At 43.6% G+C, this 11,655-nt stretch overlaps 2 long non-coding RNA genes and 1 pseudogene across 3 annotated transcripts; 2 read left to right on the forward strand and 1 right to left on the reverse strand.

Moving 5' to 3' along the window:
• Positions 1-1,319, reverse strand: part of LOC116081514 — a 21,739-nt pseudogene extending 20,420 nt beyond the window's left edge.
• Positions 1,320-4,632: 3,313 nt separating this feature from the next.
• Positions 4,633-6,348, forward strand: LOC116082105. Of its 2 annotated transcripts, none has more exons than XR_004115171.1 (2): positions 4,633-4,672; positions 5,198-6,348. It is a non-coding gene; the product is annotated as an uncharacterized LOC116082105 (long non-coding RNA). The 2 variants fall into 2 exon arrangements; XR_004115170.1 differs by having other exon boundaries at positions 4,657-4,872.
• Positions 6,349-6,725: 377 nt separating this feature from the next.
• LOC116082106 lies at positions 6,726-11,200 on the forward strand. The gene is made up of 3 exons (XR_004115172.1): positions 6,726-6,803; positions 10,514-10,741; positions 11,019-11,200. It is a non-coding gene; the product is annotated as an uncharacterized LOC116082106 (long non-coding RNA).
• The last annotated feature ends 455 nt before the right edge of the window (positions 11,201-11,655 follow it).

Below are 11,655 nucleotides of genomic sequence, written 5' to 3' on the forward strand. Positions count from 1 at the left end.
TCCCCCCTGCCCCTGCTCACCACCCCACCCTCTCCCTCTTACTGGCCCTGGCACTCCCCTACTACATTGGGCACAGAGCCTTCACAGGGCCAAGGGCCTCTCCTCCCATTGATGACCGACTTGGCCATCCTCTACTATACACATGCTGCCGGAGCAATCAGTCCCACCATGTGTACTCCTTGGTTAGTGGTTTAGTCCCTCAACAGAGGAGTGGATACAGAAATTGTGGTACATCTACACAATGGAGTACTACTCAGTTATTAAAAACAATGAATTTATGCAATTCTTAGGAAAATGGATGGATCTGGAGAATATCATCCTGAGTGAGGTAACCCAATCACAAAAGAACACACATGGTATGCACTCTCTGATAAGTGGTTATTAGCCTAGAAGTTCAGAATACATGAAGTACAAGCCACAAACCACAAGAAACTCAAGAAAAAGGAAGACCAAAATGTGGACACTTCATTCCTCCTTAAAAGGGGGAACAAAATACCCATGGAAGGAGTTGCAGAGACTAACTATGGAGCAGAGACTGAAGGAAGGACAATCCAGCCTGATATAGATGTCTCCCAAGAGGATCTGACAGTACCCAACTAATACAGAAGTTGAGGCTCACAGCCATCCATTGGACTGAGTACAGGGTCCCCAATGAAGGAGCTAGAGAAAGGATGGAAGGAGCTGAAGGGTTTGCAGCCCCTTAGGACGAACAACAATATGAACTAACTTGTATCCCCAGAGCTTCCTGAGGCCTCCATCTTACCAGGCCCTTCGGACCTACTGACAAAATAAAACGCATATTTGCTATTGTTTGAATGAGTCCCAGAAGCAGAAGTGTTGGATACTTGAGGCATGTCAGCGGGCTGCTTGTGCTGCACATTGATGTCCTCCAGCACCTGCTGCCAATGCCTCAGCTTTGTCAAATGCTTCTGGACCAGCTCATCTTTCTGCTGCAGTTCACTCCTTAGTTCTGAGACATCCTCTTGAATAACTTGGTCTGGTTTCTGGACAGACAGCTGCAACCTTTTCTGTAAGAAGAAACGTTTTGTCTGTCTTGCAATGTCCAAAAACTTCTGGAAACACTGATCAACACCAGTTCGAATTTCTTTCTGATCAGTCCCATTGACATAATCTTGACTCACAAGGGAAGCAAAGCAAGCCTTGAACGATGACTCCAACTCGTCCACTGAAGTGCTGTTAGAGGGTCTCGGAGCCCTAGGGGCTGTTTGCAGAAGCGACGCCTGGCCTGAGAGCCTGGGCAGTGGTGGAGGAGGACCTGGAGGCTGCGCGGTGAACATCCCTCCCAGGGGCACGGCCATGTCTGCAATGGCTGGCGGGAACGCCACCAGGCCTCTTCTTTGTTTTTGTTTTTTGTTTTTTTGTTTTGTTTTGTTTTTGTTTTTCAAGACAGAGTTTCTCTGTGTAGCCTTGACTGTCCTGGAACTCACTCTGTAGACCAGGCTGGCCTCGAACTCAGAAATCCGCCTGCCTCTGCCTCCCAAGTGCTGGGATTAAAGGCGTGTGTTACCACTGCCTGGCAGGCAAGTGAAAGCTGCATGCTGATAAGGAGAGCTGAGTTAGTGAGTTTGTGTATGGAAAAAGACTCTTGGAGAGTTTTATCGGATGGATCCGTTCGTGAACAAGCATCACAGGCACTGGAAAATGTCTGTGAGGATGTCATTCTCAGAGAACAGGGGTCACAGAAGCAGCTTGAATGTCAAAGCTTGGAAGGCTGTGGTAATCGGGGCCGTGTTTGTGCTAGGTTTGAGGATGAAGGCCACTCCAGGGCTCTGCCCACATCTTCAGCAGGCCTGTCACCAGCCTGTGGGTGGTACCCTGTGTCTTCAGGCTCTCGGGGGCAGACAGTGGTTTGCTGTCATTGTGGGGTCTTATCCCCAAGTGCCGACACAGCACTGTCCAGAGTTGGACTCCAGTCAATGTTCGATGAATTAGCCACTGGATGGACCTTGTTCACAGGGTGCTTCATCTCCGAGTCAGCTGGGTCTCCTACTGAGAGAACACCTGTAGCTGAAGTCGTCAGTCTGGATTTGAAGACTGCATTTCTGCCTCACTCTCTGGTAATGCAAGATCAGAAGGGTTGTGGCTCCTGCCACCACCATAAGCGCAGCTGCCTCGAGGAGAATGATGTAACTGGTCCCCAGGACTGGCTTTGTTTTTTTTTTTTGTTTTTTGTTTTTTTGTTTTGTTTTGTTTTGGTTTGGTTTGGTTTGGTTTGGTTTTTCGAGACAGGGTTTCTCTGTATAGCCTTGGCTGTCCTGGAACTCACTCTGCAGACCAGGCTGACCTCGAACTCAGAAATCCTCCTGCCTCTGCCTCCCAAGTGCTGGGATTAAAGGTGTGCGCCACCACCGCCCGGCAGGACTGGCTTTGTACAGGCCTGTGCACCTTCAGACCGATGGAGGGGTCCCCAGGTCATCTGGTGCACGGCTTCACTGCCGTTAGCTCATAGCTCCCTGCATTTGGAAGTGACCTAGATAATTTTCAGTCCAAACTCCATGACTATCTGAATACAGAGTGAATTCTATGAATTCACCTAAGAAATGTACCACATCCTAGCAGCTGTTGTCACACTGGCTCCTTGGTTCAGATACAAATGCATTTGACCCTTTGGACTTACTTTCCTACTATCAGCCCTGGATCCTTGCTCCAGCCACCTGGCATTTTCCCTCCTGTGTTATCTTTGAAAAGCTTAGGCATTTATCAGTTAATACAGTGCACAGACACTTGGAAATCGCTAATCCAAAATTTCCTTCCTGGGTTGGAAAGTAGGTCTTATTCAGGATGCATTATAGTCATTGGTAGAATGATTTTTAAAACAAAAGTAGGAAGAAGAGAAGCTATAGCATCCTGAATCCGAGATTTCCATCCAGGATGAGAGGACAAGAGCAGTTAGGAGACTGACCCCGGCCATACGCCCTCCTCGCCAGGTGCTGTCACATCAGTGAGTTAGAAGGTTCTTGAGAAGGGTCTTTTAGCCGGACATCACCTTTTGCCTTGCTTGCTTCTTCATCCCTCAAATCTGAAATTGTCTGCAAATTCAGATAGAGCAGTGATTTTATGAGGAACTGAGCACAAGCAGTCTCAACTTTTTAGGGACTCCTTTCTGTGTCAGGTGGGTGGTGTAGTGTTTAAAGGCAACTGCTGCCATGCTTGGTGAAATGAGTTTGATCCCTGGAAACCATACAGCGAAGGAGAGAACTGGCCAGATATGCACCACAATGTACCATGGTGCCCGCTCGCACATGCATGTGCATGTATGCATGCACACACACGCATGCGTGAACACACTTACACACTCACACGCACATGGATTGTGTCTTGTTGCTGTAAGAAAAATATCTGAGAAGAGATAATGTATCAAGAATAGACATTTGTTTCCTATAGTTCTAGGACTTTGTAAGTCCAAGGTCTAGGGCCTATCAGGTCAGGACATGGTTACTGGAAGAATCTCTCTAAAGTTCTAAGGCAATGAATGCTTCATATGGTAAGACATTGTTGAAAACTGGCCAATCTGGCTTTTATTACAGCCCCTCTTTCGGGATGGCTAATTCCCTCCCTCACCATCTCAAGACTCTCTCAGTCCATGAATGTATTGTTCCATTTAGAAAGGCTGGGCTCTCATGATTCAGTCACCTCCCAAAGAACTCCCTCTCATCATTAACATATGACAGAGGACTAAGTTTCTGACCTACGAATTCCAGAGGCACACCCAAACCCAGAAGAACGACTTAGCTTGAAAATAATTGCACAGTAGCAAATCAAAAAATTCAAACCATTATGTAAGGCAGTACTGGAAGGAAGTGTTCACATCAAGCTTTAACAAGAACACACAGCAATAATGGAAACAATATAAATATTTGCAATGTCATATTTGTTAAATAAGTTATGATTATCCATGTAAGAAAACATGATGCAACTATAAAAATTAGGACACAGATAAGTATTAGTTTGGAAATATTTCCACATTGTATGAAATGAAAAATTACAAGTAGAGTACATACAACTTTTGGTCCAGAAATAATAGTCACTTGCATGGTATTTATACACGTGGTGGAAAACTGAAAGTTTACATAATAAAACAATAACAAATGTTATTTACAGATGTAGTTCATGGATGAGCTTTATTTTGATCTATATGTTGGTCTGTATTTCCTCTTTATTTTGATAGTATGCACGCTATATTGTACAACAGAAAACCAGTGACATTGTTCTTAAATACTTATATTCAGAGAGTGAATGATCCATAGATGGTTCCCTGAATGGAGAAGTTATGTATCACTAAGTTCTATGGTATGCTTGAGACAGTTGATGACTGGATAGGAAGAAGGGCAAATGGAAAGAAAGCCCTTGAATGGGGAGTGCTGTCATGTGATAGAGAAGAAAAATTCTGATAAAATATAAAGAAATCAATGCTGAAATTCAAACTGAAGGAGTAGATGAGAACTTGAACGTTTATCCTCAGTATCTACATTCTCTGCTCGGAACATCTTCCACTGATGACGTCACCCTTCGACAGGTACCTGTGTTGTTTGATTTTGCCCCACCTGTGTTCTATTTGGGCCTGTGTTGCTGCACAGAACACATTACATCACAATAACTGGATTTTTAATTTTTTTTTTTAAATAACCAGCAAGACTCACAAGGATAAGTGGTTTGTTTTCTTTTTAAGTTCAATTCTGATGAACAAGACAAATTTGTGTCCAATTAGCTGGAACTAAATTTAATTCAGTTGAAACAGTTCTGGGAAGTAGTTAACAGTCTCAATGGGGCCAGGGAGAGGCTGGGTCACTAGAGTGCTTGCCGCACAAACATGGGGACTTGGTTGAGGATCTCTAGCACAAACCTAAAAAGGTAGGTGGGATAGCTTTAAGGAGGCAGAGACAGAATCCTTGGGGGTCCCTGACCAGCCAGCCTTGCTGAATCTGGGAATTCCAGGTTCAGTGAGAGATCCTGCCTCAAAAAAAGACAGGGAAGAGTGTCAGGAGACATTTCCCTCTGGCCTCCACATACTCATTCACAGGCATGCACACAAGTGTGTACATGCAGAAGGGCTGAAGGGTTAGATTTGGGAGGATTCTTAATTGGAGGTTTTAAGCACAAATATCATTGGTTTGCTCTTGCTCAGGACCTTATGAATCACCTTTGTTTTCACATCAGGCTGTATGTTTTTTTCTAGAAGCTGGAGAAAGAAGGTATCACCATATTTTCAACTCTGTTCCCTGAGAAAAGCTGACAGTTCGAGAGAAACGTTATCGGGCAATGCTGGCCACAAGTACCATGCACTTAACCATCCACAAAGAAGCAAGAGTCTCTGGAGTGTAGCAAATTGTAGATTACTGATAAAAATGGGAAGATCTGTGACTGAGATTATCGGAGGAAACATTTCAGAAAATGTCTTCCATATCAAATTACACCTACTGTCTACGGTACTTGATAGAGACATACGTGGTATCTTTGATGTTGGCACAGTAATTGTCATATTTTTTCCTAATAACACTCATCTTATTTACTTTTAAAACAATGTAAGTAGAAAATCACACATGTGTAGTTTGAATGGGAAGTGTCTCATGTATTCCAACACTTGGTTGCCTGTTGGTGATGTTGTTTGAGGTTACAAAGCCTTTAGGAGTTAGAACTTTGCTGGAGGAAGCATGGGGGTGGGCTTTGAGGGCTTACAGCCTCTCCCTACTTCCTGTTCTCTCCCTAGCCCTTCCCTCCTTCCCCTCTCCCTGCTTCCTGTTTGTGATTGAGGTGTGATTTCTCAGCTTCCTACTCCTGTTGCCAGGCAGTGCCTTCGCCCCTGCCCTGATGGGTTCACCTTGCTTCCTGAGTTGCCTTTGGTCATGGCATTTCTTCTCAGTGGGAGAGTTTGTTTTGGCTTATAGTTCCAGAGGGTCAGAGACTTAATAACAGGGACAACCTGTCGGGCAGGGGTGGCAGGATGCGGGCACAAAACAGAGAGAGCCCTGGCCCACTCCTAGTCGGTTATTTCTCCACAAAGCTGCATCTTCCTAAACAGCACCACCAACTGGGCACCAAGTGTTCAAACGCCCGAGTCATGGGGGCATTTTCATTGAAAACACTACACAACACTAGATATGCATCTGATCTATTTCTGTTGAGGGGAAAACCATGGTGCTGCTCTGAAGACATAGTTTGCTTATCCTGGACTGTTTAATAGAGAGCCACCAATGTTGATAAAGTTCATAGGCAAGCCAGGCTCTTGCCACCCTCTACCACCAATTCTTCACCTGCAAGCTCTTTAGGGATTCATTGCACATGAGTTCTGCTATTAGGGAAAAATAAATGCTTTGCTGGTTTCACATATGAGTGAGTTTCTGTTCCTTCGATTGACTGTACACAGTTATTTTCCACTGTGAGTATGAGGTCTACCTATCATCTGGTGATAACCAGCTGGGGGTGGGGGGGAGCTACAAAAATGTTCTCCAAGTTCCTCTCCAGGAGAGAAAAGATGCAACCGTCTTCCACATTCTGTCTGCTCTTGGCAACCTTGACAACAAAATGGAAAAGTGTTTTCTCTCTGTCAAGGTAAACGTGGGCAGAAGAGCCTCACTCTTACTGTGAAACACTGCTTATTTTCTTTCCTCCCAGTAGTTAAAAATGCTTTTCAATATGAGTTTCTCTAGTATGGAATTATTCTATATTCTCTTTTGTAAAAGAAGAAAATAGAATTAAAGGCCTTTCATTCTTGGAGCTGGCTTGCCTTAGTCACTGGGTCAAGAGAGAAAGCAGCAGACAGACACTGGTCTGGATCCACTGGGGTGAGTTAAACTGTAATAATAATAATTCTTGTCTTGAATTTCTCTGCTAAAGGACAATGAAGAGTTAAAGCAAGTATTTGATCTCTTTGGCATCTTCATAACCATTTCCCTAGTACAAAGCCCGTTCAATGACAGCTTAGACATTAGTGGGTATTGAGTATCCCATGTGTACAAGCGCCTTACTGTATTATTCCAGTTGCTTATTGCCTGGCCTTTTCCTGAATCTTCCAGAGAAGTAAATTTTAAGTCTGCTCCTGTGACTCTTTTTGTTGTTAGATGGAGAAACTGATCTTACACATATTATATCATAAAGTTTTAGTAAAAAAAAGAAATGGTACCCACTGGAAAATTTTGCTGTGGGAGGCATAAAGGGAACACTCCATCCTGCTGAGGGATTAGCTTTCTTCCCAGGTAAAATCTGTAGGAGGAAAAATAATGGCAACATGAAATGACAGTACCTCATGTGTGTGTGTGTGTGTGTGTGTGTGTATGTGTGTGTGTGTGTGTAGAAGACAACTCTTGGGAGTCAAGTTTCTTCTTCTTCATGTAGGTTCCAGGGATCAATTTCAAGTCACCAAGCTTGCTGGACAAACCCTTTTATCTCCTGATCCCTCTCAAGGACCCAGGAGGAAGCTTATCTTCCCCACCCACTGGGTGTTTCTCCAAAGCAGCTGCAAATTTGAGGTAATCTAGACAGCAGAGGCTACTACTAGGGCGGAGCAAGAGGCAGAATGTGGATCTAGCAATTGCACAGAGGAAAGGGCCTTTCAAATGATCCTGCCACTTCAGAACAGTCTGAGACTGTTAGGAGATGGGGGTGTTTTACATTAATGCTTTTACAGCAAGTGATGAGATGTGCTAATGGACAGCCATGATAGCTGTTAGAGTAGTCAGTACCTGCCTTGTGCCTGCTTGGGAGAGCAGCGTGCCAGCATTTGGTCAGTGCTGTGATGCCTGACTCACAGCCACATGGTCCAGTGTGAGGGAAGGATGGCCATACCCACCCTTCTCCCACCTCTTCATTTCTTCATGGTCTTTCACATTCCTGCCAGCTGACAGTCACAGTTTCTCTGCATAATCACCAACATTTAGCAGATTCATATTATTGAGTTTTCAGGAGCACTTTACATTTCTTGGGTGTACGTGTGTGTGCATCTGTCTGTGAGACAGATGAGAGGCAAATGTTCTACCTACCTCTGAGTTATTTTCAATCCTTGTATGTCTTCGATACAATGCTTTTGGAAAGAACTTCATAAATGGATTCTAAAAGTCACAAGGAAGTGCAGTGTGTACCCAGCCAGGACAGCCAAAACCCAAAATGCATGAGAAGACCATATGATCCAATGCTACCTGCTTTCCAGACTTACCAAACCTACCCTGATCGAGACAGTGTGCTTGGGGTATAAAAACAAATAGGTCGGTGGGACAGAGTGTCAAGACTAGGTGTCACCTTTGGCTGACTCGAAGACTGTGTCAAGGCCAGGAACGAAGGATGGTCTCTTCAGCTGGAACAACTTAACCAAAGACATAAAATGTTAACCTCAGTCATTAGTTTGTACCACATGGTCACAGCCTTTTACATAATGCTGGAAAACAATGACCAGCCACCTAATTTGTAGACTCCAAGCAAAGCGAAAATTCACTTACTTTACCTTGTTCAAATATAAAATAGCCCAGGAAAGTGTGCATAGCTGTAATCCAGTGGGAGAATCGGGGGCTCAAGTCTAGCCTCTGCCATACAGTGAGTTTCAGGCCAGCCTCAGCTACATGAGGCCTTGTCTCAAAAACAAAAATAAATAATAAATAAATAACATAGCCCACTTGTTAGATTCCAGACAAAGTCCTCAGGTCTTAATACAATTTTGGAGGGAGACCACAGGACACATATTTCCTGAAGTGTATGTATTATAAACATAAGATATGAAAGCTCTACAGGTATTCATTAATCTGAAAGTATTAAGCTGAGAAGCCTAAATCTAGTGTGAGCTTTTATCTAAATTTTATCTCCCCTGCCCCCCCTTTTTTGGCTTTAATATGAGAAATGCTTTTGAAAATTCATCTACTTCTAATCCCTTAAAAAATTTCCCAAATAAGGCTTTTTTGATGACCACATCTGTCCAGCTATGTTCAATAAACAAGGCCCTCCTTTCTAAGACTGGGTACACACACCAAGAGGTTGTCAGTGTCTCCTCGGGGCCCATCAGCAAGTCTGGCTTAGGTAAGTTTGCAGGAGCATGGTTAAGGCAGCCTCGAACGTGAACTGAATTTCCTCAGCCCGTTCTTTCAGAGAAAGGGACATTCCAAGCAGAAAGATCATATAATGTTCCATCATGGCTCCCAGCGGCCTGAAAGTATGTGGGCACCTCCTTCTGTGACCACTTATAACACCTAGAGGAAACCAGAGCGTGGAGTCCTCAAGGATTTACAAGCTACAGAGAACAATAGACCTTTTAAGGGTGTCCTTTTAAGCACTGGGACACTGGAAATCCAGGTGTTCAGCAAGGGTCTGATGCACACTTAGAATGTCCTTCAAGGCAGTGGGGCAGATCTCCTCATCTGGAGGGCAGGTGCCTACACATCCATGATCACCAGCGCTCCCTGATGGTCAATGAACTGCTTCACCCTAGCTTTCCGCTAAGTCTCTCACACTTCCAGGGTAATGAGTTTGGGCTAGCTTACCTCATTTTTAAAAGAATGAATACAACACTTTTCTGTAAAAGGAAGAGACACAGGCAAGGTATGGTTCTTCCTCCTAGCAGTAGCAAAAACATGGTAATTGCTGAACATAGAGAGGTTTTGTTTTGTTTTAATTCAATTTTGCTGTCATCTAAGTATCTATGTCTTAAGAATTAAAAAAAAAAAAATAACATTGCATGAACTCTGGTGTACTCTGGTTTCATAGGCCCAGAAGCACAAGATCATATTCCTTAATCCCATTGTTTACCGTTTTATGTAGCACTTTAATTTTTTATTGTCTTCATGCCTTCTGACCCTCCAAAGGAGGCAAACAAAGCTGCCTCTGCCTTCTCTATAGACAGGGTTTGGGGGGACACATTTCTCCTGGGTGTTCATCATCTGGGGAAGATTATGTCTCTGAACTCCTAGTCCACTGTGTTAAGCCAACACTACTACTTTTAAGCCCTGTCCTGCCACAAGCAGGACTTGGACGTTTGGCACAGGCAAGGTGTGGATCTCTGAGATAAAGCAAAATCCAAGAAAGTCTGTCACATATTTATAACTTCAATCTTATTGTGAATAAGGTTAGCCTAGATGAACTTTTGATATATTGTGTGTGCTCTGGACATAGTGAGGGTTTCCCCAAAACATGATAAAACACATGTATGTATGTATGTATGTTTATATTTCCAGTATCAATTGTGATGATAACAACAGATAACAAGCTTACTAGCTTTTGCCCACCAGGACTGCCTCCCCCAACTTTCTATCAAAGATCACGGTATTTTCCCCCATCTGGGTTTATATTAAGAATGTGTAAGATTTTGGAAGAGAACATTAACATTAACATTCCTTAGCATTTTTTGTCATTTTCTCAGTAAACGTGGATAGAGACTGTGCATGTACAAAAGCAAAGGAGAATGTCATTTGTTTCCAATAATTAGGGATAGGGGCCTCTATGGATTTAGAGAGAGGAAGAAGGTTCTATCCATCTATGAAACTGGTATTTAATAGTCTGTCCCTTGTCTCACCAGGAAAAGGCAGTGCACACTGGAAAACGTGGTGCCAAACAGTCACAATGTACACGCGTGTCGAAACAAAACAGCTGCCTTGTATGAGTATCAGAGTTCTGAAAAGCAGAAAGGAGGAGCATGAAGTGCATCCAGGGTGGCCAAGAGACATGAAGACCACATCTCTTTCAATTATCAGTGAAAATGAAGGCACCAGTCCGTGTCATGTATGGGAAGGAAGAAAATTCTCTGGTTAGTTCATCTCCAAGCGTGTCTAAAGGTGGGAGGGCTTGCAGGGAGAAAGCAGTCAGAATTCATTTCCCATGAGCTGTGGGCTTTATGCTCATTTGCCATCTGAAGAGCTTGGTTGTTTTTTCTTGAAGAGGACACACAAGCAACACTTATTTTGAACCCTTGAAGGACTGTTTTTCTGCTAAAAAGACACACACTTAAAGGAACAGGCCTTGTAGCAGGGTGGGGCCAAAGCAGGACCCAGGAGACTGGAGATGTGAATGTTAATATTTTGTAGCTTTCCAGGGAAGCCTCTGGACTATTCTTATCTCCTTATTCAAATCGAGCTGCACTGAAATATATGAAGCTGTGCATTAATGGCTTAAATTAAGTTACAGGTATGAATTTTACATAAATCAGATTAATGTTATATGTCATGGAAAAATTTTAAACACTTCGTGTCTGTGCATTTTTTATTTTTGCGTGCTCTAATTTAACACCCGCAAAGGATTGCATGTCTTAAGCCCACTTACGCATCTGGATAGGTCCAAGAAAAAAACCCACCACGATCTTGGATCTTGTTTTATGTGTATTTCCCTTCATCAGAAATCCTGCATTGGATTCGGCTTCCGGCATTCTTTTTCCATATTTTTCTTTTACTAAGCTTTAGCGTGCATGTATATGCATACACACATACGGGAAGGCTACCCATTTTCATTCCATCATAAGGGCTCTGCAACTGTGCAAAGATGAATGTGTGATGCCGAGGGGGGATAACATAGACAAATGAACCAAGGCTCTTCTTGAAAGCGAGTCCTTCTGAAAGCACTGGAATCTTAGGGACTGAAGGCCTGGGGACTGAGCTCTCCGCCTTGAAAAGTGACAGGGGACCCACAAACAAGGCGCAGAGTCCCTCAGCAGCTTAGGCCCATGGA

This window comes from Mastomys coucha, unplaced genomic scaffold (genome assembly GCF_008632895.1).
Source record: "Mastomys coucha isolate ucsf_1 unplaced genomic scaffold, UCSF_Mcou_1 pScaffold7, whole genome shotgun sequence".
Taxonomy (NCBI): Eukaryota; Metazoa; Chordata; class Mammalia; order Rodentia; family Muridae; genus Mastomys; species Mastomys coucha.